Source organism: Lynx canadensis, chromosome C2 (genome assembly GCF_007474595.2).
Source record: "Lynx canadensis isolate LIC74 chromosome C2, mLynCan4.pri.v2, whole genome shotgun sequence".
NCBI classification, from domain to species: domain Eukaryota; kingdom Metazoa; phylum Chordata; class Mammalia; order Carnivora; family Felidae; genus Lynx; species Lynx canadensis.
Genome location: NC_044311.2, coordinates 118618331 through 118631644, shown reverse-complemented (window position 1 = coordinate 118631644; position 13314 = coordinate 118618331). Strand labels below are relative to the sequence as shown.

The following is a 13314-nucleotide window of genomic DNA, read 5'->3' as shown; positions in this document are numbered from 1 at the left end:
ATAAATTTGCAAAAATTATGATTAACTAATTAGATTAATTCTAAGTCTTTTTTCTCTTGCTGAGATTGGGTTAGCATGTGATTTTTTTTACTGTGTTAGATAAGTAACCCTTGTGAAAAGATCTGCTTAGAAAAGGAGAAACACATGGCTAGCAAACACATGTTTAGATAAAAGAGTCAGTGCAATACAAATCTTGGGAGCAGGTTTTCTTAAAATATTTTTTTATCCTTACTGACTTTGATGTTCTGATTATATTGTGTTTTATTAGGTGAAGTGTTATCTACTTAAATTGCTATAAAATGATTAAAATTTCTCTAAGCATCAGGAAAAAAATGTTTTTTATATAAAGAGTAAATAAAATCAAACTCAAATAGATTGCCTTATCAGAGAATTATAGAAAAGCCTCTGTCTGGTATTAAGCTTGTGTCTATAAAGTACAAACAAAGCTTTTATTTATTGTTAGCATTTTCTACTCTATAGAGTGTAGAGTTCAATTAAATGCATTTAAATAACTAGCATTCCCTACAGAATTAGCATTATTGCATTGAGTATCTGTGCACACTTACTTGCAACAAACATTCTGGTCCATCATCTGAACCCCATACAGTCTTGTCTTTTTAAATTATTACTAAACCAGGAGAAATAATTGATACAGGTATATCCAGCAAACTGTCTTTCAAAAATGAAGGAGAAATAAAGACTTTTATAGATAAATTAAAGCTATGTGACTTCATTACTACCCTTGTCTTATAAGAAATGCTAAAAAGAGTCACTCAAGTGAAATGAAAGGATGCTAGACAGCAACATGAGAGCATGTAAAAGTATAAAGCTCTCTGGCAAAGGTAAATATGTAGATAAAAATAGAAATCCTATAACACTGTAATGGTAGTCCATAAATCACTTTAATTCAAGCATAGAATTTAAAAGATAAAAGCATAGAAAATAACTGCAACCGTATTACTAGGTTAGTGGATACAAAATTAAAAAAAAATACCTAATTTGTGGCATTGCTGACATAAAATGAGGAGGATGCAAAGGAATAGAGTTTTTGTGTGCAACTGAAATTAAGTTGTTACCAGTTTAGAATAGACTGCTATAATTGTAAGATATTTTATGTAATCCCCATGATTACCACACACACACACACACACACACACACACACACACACACACAGACACACACAAATTCCTATAGAAGATACACAAAAGGAATCAAGTATGTCAGTACAAAAAAAATCAATGAAACACAAAGGAAAATAAGAGAGGAAAAGAAAGCAAAATAGCTATAAAATATACAGAAAACAACAAAATGTCAATAGTAAATCCTTACCTATCAGTAATTATTTTAAATATAAATGGATTAAACTCCACAATCTAAAGATACAGAGTGGCTAAATAGATTTTAAAAACAAGATCTAACTCTGCTGTTTGTAAGACTCACTTTAGATTTAAGAACACCCATAGACTAAAAATGAAAGAATGGATAAAGATAATCCATGCAAATGATAACCAAAAGAGAGCAAGTTGAACTTACTTTTATCAAACAAAATAGACTTTAAGTCAGAAACTGTCACAAGAGACAAAGGACATTATATGATAAAAGGTTCCATTCACCAGGATGCTATAACAATTTAAATATTTATGCAACTAACACTAGAGGTCTCAAATATATGAAACAAACACTGACAAAATTGAAAGAAGAAATAGAAAGTAATACAATAATAGCAGGGGATTTCAATACCTTACTTTCAATAATGGATAGATCCTCCAGACAGAAAAGCAGTAAGGAAACAGAGAACTTGAACAACACTGTAGACCAAAAGGACCTAACAGACATATACAGAACATGCCATTCAACAGCAACAATCACACATGGAACATTCTCCAGGATAGATCATATGTTAGGCCACAAAACAAGTCTTTTAATATTTTCTAATATTAATAATTTAACAAATTTAATATTAAAATTATATCAATGGAATGAAACTAGAAATCAACCGCAGAAGGAAAATACATAAAGAAGTGGAAATTAAAGAACACACTCTTGAACAACAAAGAGGTCAAAGAAATCACAAGGAAATTAGAAGACATCTTGAAACAAATAAAATCAAAAACATGGTATAAACAAAACATGGGTTATTGCAAAAGCAGTACTAATAAGGAATTTTATATTAATAAACATGTAACTAAAAAAAGAAGAAATATTCCCAATTAAGAACCTAATTTTATATTTCAAAGAATTAGAAAAACAAACTAAGCCTAAGTTAGAAGGAAGGAAATAATAAAGATTCAAGCAGAAATAAATGAACTAGAGAATAGAAAACAGTAGAAAAGAGTCAGCACACGAAGAGCGGGTTTTCTGAAAATATTAACAAAATTGACAGACCCTTAGCTAAACAAACTAAGAAAAAAAAGAGAAGAACAAAGATACTATTAGAAAAGAAAGCTAAAAACCAATATCCCTGATGAATATTGGTGCAAAAATACTAAAAAAAAAAACTAGAAAATTGAATTTAATAGCACATTAAAAAGGTTATATATCACAACCAAGTAGAATTTATTCTTGGAATTCAAGGGAGTTACAAAATATGAAAATAAATCACTGCAATATACCAAATTAACAGTATAAAAGACAACACCATATCCACATGATCATCTCAACTGATGCAGAAAAATATTTTACTAATTCAACACCCTGTCATGGTAATGACAAAAACACTTAAAATAGGAGTTGAAGGAAATTACCTCAATATAATAAAGTCCACATATGAAAAGCCAACAGATAACATCATACTCAGCAGTGAAAATCTGAAATATTTCCTTCAAGATCAAAAACAAGGCAAAGATGCCTACCCTGCCATTCTTTCCACATAGTATTAGAAGGTGTAGCCTGAGCAATTAGGTAAGAAAAAGAAATAAGAGACATCCAAGTCAGAATAGAAGTAAAACTAGTTCGCAGATATGTTGCTGAAAGAAATTAAAGACATAAATAAATGGAAAAATGGAAAAACATCCCACTTTCATGCATGGATTGAAAGACTTAACATTGTTAAAATGTCCATATTACCCAAAGCAAAGGTTCAATGCATTCCCTATCAAAATCCCAATGGTAATATCTTCCAGAAATAGGAAAAACTCAATGGATTCAAATGGATTTTTAAGGAACTTGAATAGCCAAAACAATCTTGAGAAAGAAAAAACAAAGCTGGAATTCCTGATTTCAAAACATTTTACAAAGCTACAGTAATCCAAACAGTATGGTACTTGCATAAAGACAGACACAGACCAATGGAACAGAAAGAAAGCTCCCAAGTAAACCTTCACATACATGATCAAAGGACCTTCAACTAGATTTCCAAGATTGCATAATGGGGAAAGGATAATACCTTCAACAAATGTATTGGGGAAACTGGATATTCCAACTGTGGGAAAAAATGAAGTTGGACTTACCTAACACCCTATACAAAAATTAGAATTAATTAAAGACCTAAGTATAACACCTGAAACTCGCTCTCCTAGGAGAAAATATAGATGAAAAGCTTCATGACGTTGGAGTTGGCAATGATTTCTTGGGTATGACAACAGCACAGGTAGTAAAAGCAAAAAAATTAGCAAACAGGACTATGTTGACCTTTACAATTTCAATACAGCAAAAGAAACAATTAACAAGTTTTGTCAACAAGTGAAAAGGCAACCTATGGAATGGAAGAATATATTTTTCAAACTATATATCTGACAGGGCGTTGATAGTCAACATTTATAAGGAATTCCTACAACTCAACAACAACAGCAACAACAAAAAAAGCAAATTAAATCAAATCAATGAACAAACAAACAAACCTGATATAAAAATGGGTAAAGGATTTAAATAGACATTTTCCTGCTATCTATATATATATATATATATATATATACACACACACACACACACACACACATACACACACACACACACACAAATGGCCAATAAGCATATGAAAAGATATTCAACATCACTAATATTTAGGTATTTTAGGAAATAAAAAATAAAAATAGTATTGATGGGATGTGGAGGTATGGGAACTCTTGTACACTGATGATGGCAATGTAAATGGTGTAGCTGCTATGGAAAACAGTATGGAGTTTCCTCTGAAAATTAGAAATAGAACTGCCATATGATTCTACAATACCATATCTTGATATTCATCCAAAAAAACTGAAAACAGGATTTTGAAGAGATATTTGCACCTCCGTGTTTATTGCAGCATTATTTACAATAGCCAAAAGCTGGAAACAACCTACATGTCCATGGATGGATTAATAGATAAAGAAAATATGGTAGTTATATACAATGGAATATTATCCAGTCTTAAAAAAGAAGGAAATCCTGTCATATGCTACAACATGTATGAAACATAAGGACAATATACTAAATGAAATAAGCTAATCACAAAAAGACAAATACTGCATATTTTCGATTACATGATGTATCTTGAGTGGTCGGACTCAGAAACATAAAGTAGAATGGTGGTTGCCAGTGGTTGTTCAATAGGTATAGACTTTCAGTTTTGCAAGATGAAAAAGTTCTAGACATCTGTTGCACAACAGTATGCATATAGTTAACACTACTATGCACTTAAAAATGGTTAAGGAGGGAAATTTTATGTTTTAGCTTTTTATCATAATAAAAAAGTCAAACGTCCAAAAAGTAATTTTAGGTCTAGGAATATTAAATATAATGTCTAAAAAGGTCATGAGAAAGCATCATTTTTGGTGGTATTAGTCCATTGATTTCAGTTAAAAAAGAAAAACTGATAAAGTAGAAAGAATAAAAAATTTTCAATGACTTAAAATCTCTGGAAAGTAACCATAGTTTTTCCCTGTACAAGTTCTGAGACATTAGCCAAACTATATTATGTCTCCAAGCTGTTTTTCTTCTCTGTAATGAAAGCAAATAGGATAATGTGACTACATAGTATATTATAAGAATTGAGTGAGATAATGTGCCTGAATTATCTAGCCTAATGTCTGTCCAGAGTAGATAATGAATTTTCTCATTCCCTTCCCTTTTCCTTCCAGTTCACTAAATATCGATTGAGTGTCCACTGATGCATGGCACTGGAAAACCATTCCAAAAAGATAGGTAAAGTATTTTTAAATTATGTGACAAATTATTTAAGAAAATATTAATTTTAATGTAAAGTATTAATAACATAACATGAATTATAAATGAAGAATATAAAACAATATTAAGTTATTGCTAGGTGCCAGACACCATAAATGCATGTTTTCCTTATATCTTATCAATGAGGAAGACACTATTATTAGTCTTATGTTACCAATAAGGAACCTGGGGTTTAGAGAATTTAACCTATCCAAAGCTCCAACTATTATAGACAGAGCATGACTCCATGTCTGACTCTCAAATTCAAGCTCCCAACTGCTACTGTACAATACTGTGTATAGAGAATGAGCTCTAACGTGGAACAGCCTTGCCTAATAATTCAACCAAAAGGTAATAGTCTTTTTCTTAGCTAAGGATAAGAGAAAGGGGAGAGGAGTAAGCAAACCTCCTTCCTTCCCATAGACTTCCAAATTTCTACTTCTTTCCAGACCTCAAGTAAAATGAATTTTATGGTTTCCCCAATTTCTCTCTCAGTTTTATTCTCTTGGCAATTAAGTGTTTCTAAAATGCTTCACAAATGGGAAACAAACATGGACTTGGGCAGTTGATCCTAGCTTTAATGGAGGAGGAAGAATGAGCATTACCTTGAGAAATGAGTGAATTTTGAATAGACTGAGAATATAGGGGAAAGCTAAGAGGTAAGAATTAGCAGGACATTTTTGTGGCCAATAATAAGATTAGTCATTCTAGAGCAGAGGTTTTGCTTTGAAAGATTAAGCTGAAACATGTATGGAGTTTTATTAGACCATTCACGTATTAGATTAGACCATTCATGACCCAGATTGTTGGTTATCAAATCACCTTGAAGAAAAGTAGATATTACTAAAGACTGTGGAAACCTTCCCAGTAAAAGCCTGGTAGACCCATTAAGTAACTGCTAAATCATTTGGTGCAAAAGGTGTAATTGGCCCAGAAATTGTTGACAAAAATGATTTTCCACAGGATAGGGATATAACAAAAGAGGATTTTTGCCTTCCCCAGCTGGATCAGACCTTTCTATTGCTCATTGTTTTGTTTCAGGTAGAAGTGTAGGATAAGGCAGAGGCAGTATCTTTTTAAGCTTGTTCATTTTCTCTGAGTAAAAATGAGTCGTTGTGCTTTCAGATCTACTCTTGTGTATTGATCTCAGTCTTTACATACACACATTCATATGCATACACATGCAAACAAGAATAGACAGAAAAATAAAAACAGGGAAAATACTTGTAGGCTATTTCCAGCCATTATGTAAAAGTTGTTAGTAGTTGGTTTATACCTTTCCCTAGGTCTTTGCTTGAACTTGAGTTTTATTCAAAGTCTATTGTATAAGTGTCATATTATAGTTGAGAAAAGCAGTATTCAGTTTGTTAATGCTATGAAATACAGGAGAAAGTCTGCTATTTTTTTCATCTTTCATTAGAAATATGTCATAAATACCATCCCAAAATGTTACATGAATATAGATAGAAATATAAATATTTTAAAGTAGATAGTGAAAAACAAGTCTGGATTTGTGCTTTTTAAGTACGCATGCAGTAATTATATAGAATCATTTGAATCATATATGCTATGGATACGTTCTTGGTTACCTATAGATTTCAACAAAACTGTTCCTTTTTCTTTAAATTTAAAAGTATGCTGGGGGTACCTGAGTGGCTCAGTCGGTTGAGCACCCGACTTTGGCTTGGGTCGTGATCTCATGGTTCCTGACTTCAAGCCACACATCAGGCTGTGGGCTGACAGCTCAGGGCCTGGAGCCCACTTGGGATTCTGTGTCTCTCCCTCTCTTTGCCCCTCCCCCACTCAGTCTGTCTCTCTCTCTTCTTCAAAAATAAGTAAAAATTAAAAGAAAAAAAAGTAGGCTGGAAGTAGAAAATGGTGACATTATCTATGTCACATTCCTGGGTGCAGCCAGCACCCAGCCATTGCTCAGTGATACTCTCCCCCAGAGGATCTGGGCAGGTCAAAGCCGCAGTCCCTCAGAAGCGAGGGGTCAGGAAATAAAGCCGTATCTGAGATAAAACTCAGGAAGGAGGTGCCGCCTGGCAATGTGACAACTTGGTCACAGACAGTGTACAAGTAGGGAGTGGACAGAAGCTGAAGACAAAGGACAAGTGCATGATTGCTGATCGAGGAGAACAGAGTTCTGATACTAGAGACTGGGTAGCTGGATGACACCCCCTCCCACGCATGCACATATACACCTACAAGTGCCACAACAGTCCACCCCAGTAAGCTAAGCAGCACCATCTAGTGGAGAATGGAGCTGGTACACTAATGCCTGCCTAACTGGGCCAACCTCGCTCTTCAGGAACACCACAAGTCTCTCCGCCTGCTTACTTTATGGACTATGAAGTGCTTCATAATTTGACTTCTAGGGGAAAACGATGTTATTTCAATTGTATTTCAGTCTGTTTGCCACTCCATCTATTCAATTTTATTTTTTTTTCTTTTTCATTTCTTTTCTTTTTCTTGAATACAGAAAGAGGAAAAATTTGTTTTCATTTTCAATTTTTATTAAAAATACAGGAAGCCATCAAAATCCTCAAAGAGAAAGCAGACAAAAACCTCTTTAACCTTGGCTGCAGCAACTTCTTATTCTCCATGTCTCTAGAGGCAAGGGAAACAAAAGAAAAAATGAACTATTGGGACCTTATCAACATAAAAAGCTTCTGCACAGTGAAGGAAACCATCAGCAAAACTAAAAGACAACCGATGGAATGGGAGAAGATATTTGCAAATGACAGATAAAAGGTTAGTATCTAAAATCTATAAAGAACTTATCAAACTCAACACCCAAAAAACAAATAATCCAGTGAAGAAATGGGCAAAAGACATGAATAGACACTTCTCCAAAGAAGACATCCAGATGGCCAACTGACACATGACAAAATGCACAATATCATTCATCATCAGGGAAATACAAATCAAAACCACAATAAGATACCGCCTCACACCTGTCAGAATGGCTAAAGTTAACAACTTAGGCAACAACAGATGGTGGTGAGGATGTGGAGAAAGAGGATCTCTTTTGCATTGTTGGTGGGAGTGCAAGCTGGTGCAGCCACTCTGGAAAACAGTATGGAGGTTCCTCAAAAAATTAAAAACAGAACTACCCTATGACCCAGCAATTGCACTACTAGGTATTTATCTAAGGGATACAGGTGTGCTGTTTCAAAGGGGCACACGCAACCCAATGTTTATAGCAGCACTATAGACAATAGCCAAGTATGGAAAGAGCCCAAATGTCCATCAATGGATGACTGGATAAAGAAGATGTGGTATATATACACAATGGAGTATTACTCAGCAATCAAAAAGAATGAAATCTTGCCATTTGCAACTACATGGATGGAACTAGAGGATATTATGCTAAGCGAAATTAGTCAGAGAAAGACAAATATCCTATGACTTCACTCATATGAGGACTTTAAGATACAAAACAGATGAACAAGGAACAAAACAGATGAACAAAGGAAGCAAAAATAATATAAAAACAGGGAGGGGGACAAAACATAAGAGACTCTTAAATATGGAGAACATACAGAGGGTTACTGGAGGGGTTGTGGGAGGGAGGATGGGATAAATGGTTAAGGGGAATTAAGGAATCTACTCCTGAAATCATTGTTGCACTATATGCTAACTAACTTGGATGTAATTTTAAAAAATATATTAAAGAAAATGGTAAAAAAATAAAATATTTACCTTGGTTTATATTTAACCGTATTTCATTTCCTATTTTCACTTATACAATATAATTCTTAACATTGATATATGTCATGATATTAAATATCATTAATGTCTTGTTATTTTACTGAATATTAACCCATAATCCTCCATAACTTTAGAGTTGTCTTACAAGTTAAATTACTTTATTTAATGTCAAGTTGGTAGTTCAATAGTCAACCATGGCCCCCAACACATAGACTACACACACACACACACACACCCCTCCTTAGATGCTATATTTAATTAGATTTTCTGTAATAGTGTCATAACAACATTCTGGAATATATAGAATCTTTCATTAAAGAAAAAGATGCCAATCCCAAGATTCTCAAAATTTCAGTAAAAGAAACAGATTTCTCATATTATTCTAATGTAAAGTGTTACTAACATTTCCATAAAATGAATTATTCATTTCTTGTAGAGCTTAGCCAATATATTTATTTGTATGTAAAATTTAGTTAGATAAGCAAGATTTATTTAACCTCTATATTTAAAACATCTATATTTAAAGCATCTTATTTCTCACACTATTAATAATATATAAATTTTAATGATAGTAATTTTTTTCTGTTATCTAACTATAATTTTAAAATAGGAATTTCCTTTCCAGTGATTCTGATATATCCCATTATTTTTAAAAGAGATATAAAATTTAACATGTAAAAAAAATATTTTTCATATATCTATAAGGTGAAAATTTGAATATAATTTAAGGGTTAACTCAATAAAATTAACTTTACTATGTATTTCAAATGATTTCTCTCTTAATTCAAGAAATATTAATAGATTTGCAATCTTAATCATAAAATCACTTTGTTCAAAACATATATTCCGTAACCTAGTTTCATATAAAACTTTCATCAAAAACCACTTAAATATATCTTTATTCTAAGTTGCAAAAATGGATAACATAAACATAAATAATCATTCAAGCTAAATAGTAGTGTTCACACACAGGACTTTGGTTTCCAGAATGGCAAAAGAGGAAGGTTCTTTACAGATTCACACTCCTGCATATAACAACAATAAACTCTGGGCAAAATAGAACAATAACAAAATTAAACTAGCAACTGGAAAGCTCTAGACTGTGAGCAAAGACATGGAGACCCTTGCAGGAGAGCTAAAATTTGAAAGAAGATTCCAAAATGGATTGAATTTCACACTATTGTAGATTTGGTCCAAGAGCAGGCAATAGTTATACAAGCAGCTAAGAAAAGTCACCCACTCTCAAGAAGTAAACAATTAATAGAAGCCAATTCCAAGATGTACCAGAAGTGAAAAATATCAGAAAAGGACATTCCATAACTACTGTAACTATATAATAAAGCAAAGGGAAATATACTCATATTGAAAACCAACTTAGAAAATCTCAACAGAAATATGGAAAATATTTCTAAACCCCCCCAAAATTTTGGAATTAAAAAATAAAATATCTTATGTAAGTGGTGAATCACTAAATTCTATTCCTGAAAACATTATTATACTATATGTTAACTAATTGGATTTAAATTTTAAACTATAAATAAATTAAATCAATCAATCAATCAGTCAATCTTGGGGTGCCTGGGTGGCTGTGGGTTAAGCATCTGACTCTTGATTTGAGCTGAGGTCATGATCTCATGGTTGTGAGATCGAGCCCTGCCATGGGCTTCATACTGGGCATGGAGCCTGCTTAAGATTCTCTCTCCCTGTCCCTCAGTCCCTCCCCTGCTCCCTCTTAAATAAATAAGTAAATAAATAAATAAAAATAAGTAAATAAAGTATCTTAAATTGAAAATTCAATAGATATCTATCTATAATAGGATAATGGAGATGACAGAAAAGAATCAGTGAGCATAAAAGATAGATTGTGGATATGATCCAATCTAAAGAAAAGAGGGGAAAAAATAAAAACATAAATTTTCAAGAACCTGTTGGAAAAGATGATCAAAATAAGTAATTAATGTGTACTTACTGTCCCAGAAGAAAGGAAAGAGAAAATGAAGTAGAAAAATTATATGATGAAATCATGACTGATAATCTCTCTAGTTTGGGTAAAAGATAAATTTAGAACTCCTTAAAGCCCAGTAGACCCCAGGAAACATAAATGCAAAGAAAGTCATGCCTAGGAACAATATACTCAAACTCCTAAAAACAAAAGATAAAGAGAAAATCTTGAAAGCAACCAGAGTAAACAACATACTACATTTGGGAAACAATTCCTCTAGCTTACTTTTTAAAAAAAAAAAATTATTTATTTACTTTGAGGGAGAGAGAATAAGCTGCGGAGAGGCAGAGAGATAGAATTTCAAGCAGGCTCCACACTCCAGTGCAGGGATACAGGGCTGGAACTCACACACCGTGAGAGCATGCCCTGAGCTGAAATCTAGAGCCAGACTCTTAATCAACTGAGCCACCCAGGCACCCCGATCTAGCTTTCTTAATTGGAAACCACAGAGGCCAGAAAGTGGGTAGTGGGGGGGTTATTTAAGAGATGACATTAAAAACATTAAAAAACAAAAAACATAATAACAAGAAAATAGTTAACTCACGATTTCTATTTTCAGTGAAAACAACCTTGGAGTACAAAAGTAAACAAAAATATTAGTTAAGAGAATTTGTTGCCAGCAAACCTAGACTATAAGAAATGCCAAAGGAAGTTTTCATGCTGAAGGGAAATGTTTTTTGAGAAGAAATGAATAGCACTGGAAATGATAAATATCTGGATAAAATAAAAGAATACTTTCCTTAATTTAAAATTATATAACCATTTGAAGCAAAAGTTAATATTATAATGCAGATGTAACATGTATTGCAATTGTAACTACAAAATCCTCGTCTGACTGAGGAACATATTTTAAAAATAGCAAGATGGTAGTTCTAAATCCATATCAATGACATGTTAATGGATTAAAGATTATAGTCTGATTAAAAGGTGAAAAATTTCACAATAGATGTGAAAGCAATACCCAAATATACTGTTTATGGGAGATACACTTTACATATAAAAACACAGGTAGTTGAAAATAAACAGAAGGAAAAAGATCTATCAGCATAAGAAGGTTGTAAATACTATATTAGTATCAGATAAAATAGGCTTTAAAATACTGCCTGAGGTAAAGGACATTTCATAATGATAAAAAGATCAATTCATCAGAAATACATAGCAGTCATGAAAGTGTACAATAATAAGACAGCTAAGATGACATGAAGCAAATAGAGGCATAATTAAAGGGAGAAATAAAAGGTTCTACAATCTTTGTAAGAGGTTTTAACACTCTTTTTTCAGTAATCCCTACAACTAGGAAAAAATATCAGTTAACAGGTAGATAATCTGAACAATACTCTATGACCTTGACATCACTGAAATTTATAGATTATTATATACAACTGCAGAATACACATTTCAGTCACAAAGATTCACCACATGACAGAAAACACAAGTGTTATTACACTTAAAAAGATTGAATGCATACAGAGTATGTGCTGTGACCCCAATTAAATAACCCAATACAAACTAGGCAAAAGATTTGAGAAGACATTCTGCAAGAGAAGATGACTGACCAATTAGCACAAGACTCTCAACATCATTAGCATTAAGGAACTGGCGTTAAAATTCATAAGAAGATAACACCACACGCAACGATGGCTAAAATTAACAAGCTGACAATACCAAGTGCTGCTGAACATGTGGAGCAAACAGAACTCTCAAACACTGCTGATATAGAGGAAAAATGAGGTAATAACTGGAAAATTGTTCCACAGTTTCCTAAAATTTTAAAGATAGACTTATTGTACTGCCTAACCGGTTATTCCACTCTTATGCATTGAATCCAAAATAGTGAAAACAGAGTCTTGTAAATGAATTTTTATAGCTTTTTTATTCACAATACCCCCAAACTGGAAACAATTCAAATGTCCATCAGTCAGTGAAAGGATAAGCGAGATGTGATATAGTCATACAGTGGAATATTACTCAGGAATAAAAAGGAGAGACTATGAATACATTCAACAGTTGGATGAAACTTTATTTTCATTTTTACAATGTTTATTAAGATAACAAATTTATAAATTAAAGGACTCAGAGGCACATAGTTTAAAAGGCCAATACCATGGGAATAACAAAGTCAACACAGAAAAGAAGATACACACAGTTACAAACAATACATGATGTTTTTAAAAGCCACATCCCCCCAATTAACACATCATATGAATCATCCTTCACAATTACCATGATAAAAAGTTATTTCATCATATGAATCATCCTTCAAAATTACCGTGATAAAAAGGTGGAAAAATAACTCCACCTACCGAGCATAGAAAATCCTATTTATACTGAACTGCCCTGCATTTCATCAATACTGTTTAATATGGTCTCTTCTATTCTGCCATTAGAAGTATTGAAGATGTTATACATCTTCAATTGTATTGAAGATACAATAAATACTATTGTATTTTCAAAT

At 32.7% G+C, this 13314-nt stretch overlaps 1 non-coding gene across 1 annotated transcript in view; it reads left to right on the top strand.

Annotated features, from left to right (window-relative positions):
* Positions 1-13314, top strand: part of LOC115524166 — a 63945-nt gene that overhangs the window by 37088 nt on the left and 13543 nt on the right. The window contains exon 2 of the transcript XR_004344061.1: positions 5059-5122. This is a non-coding gene — a transcript (uncharacterized LOC115524166). The remainder of the gene's footprint in view (positions 1-5058; positions 5123-13314) is intronic.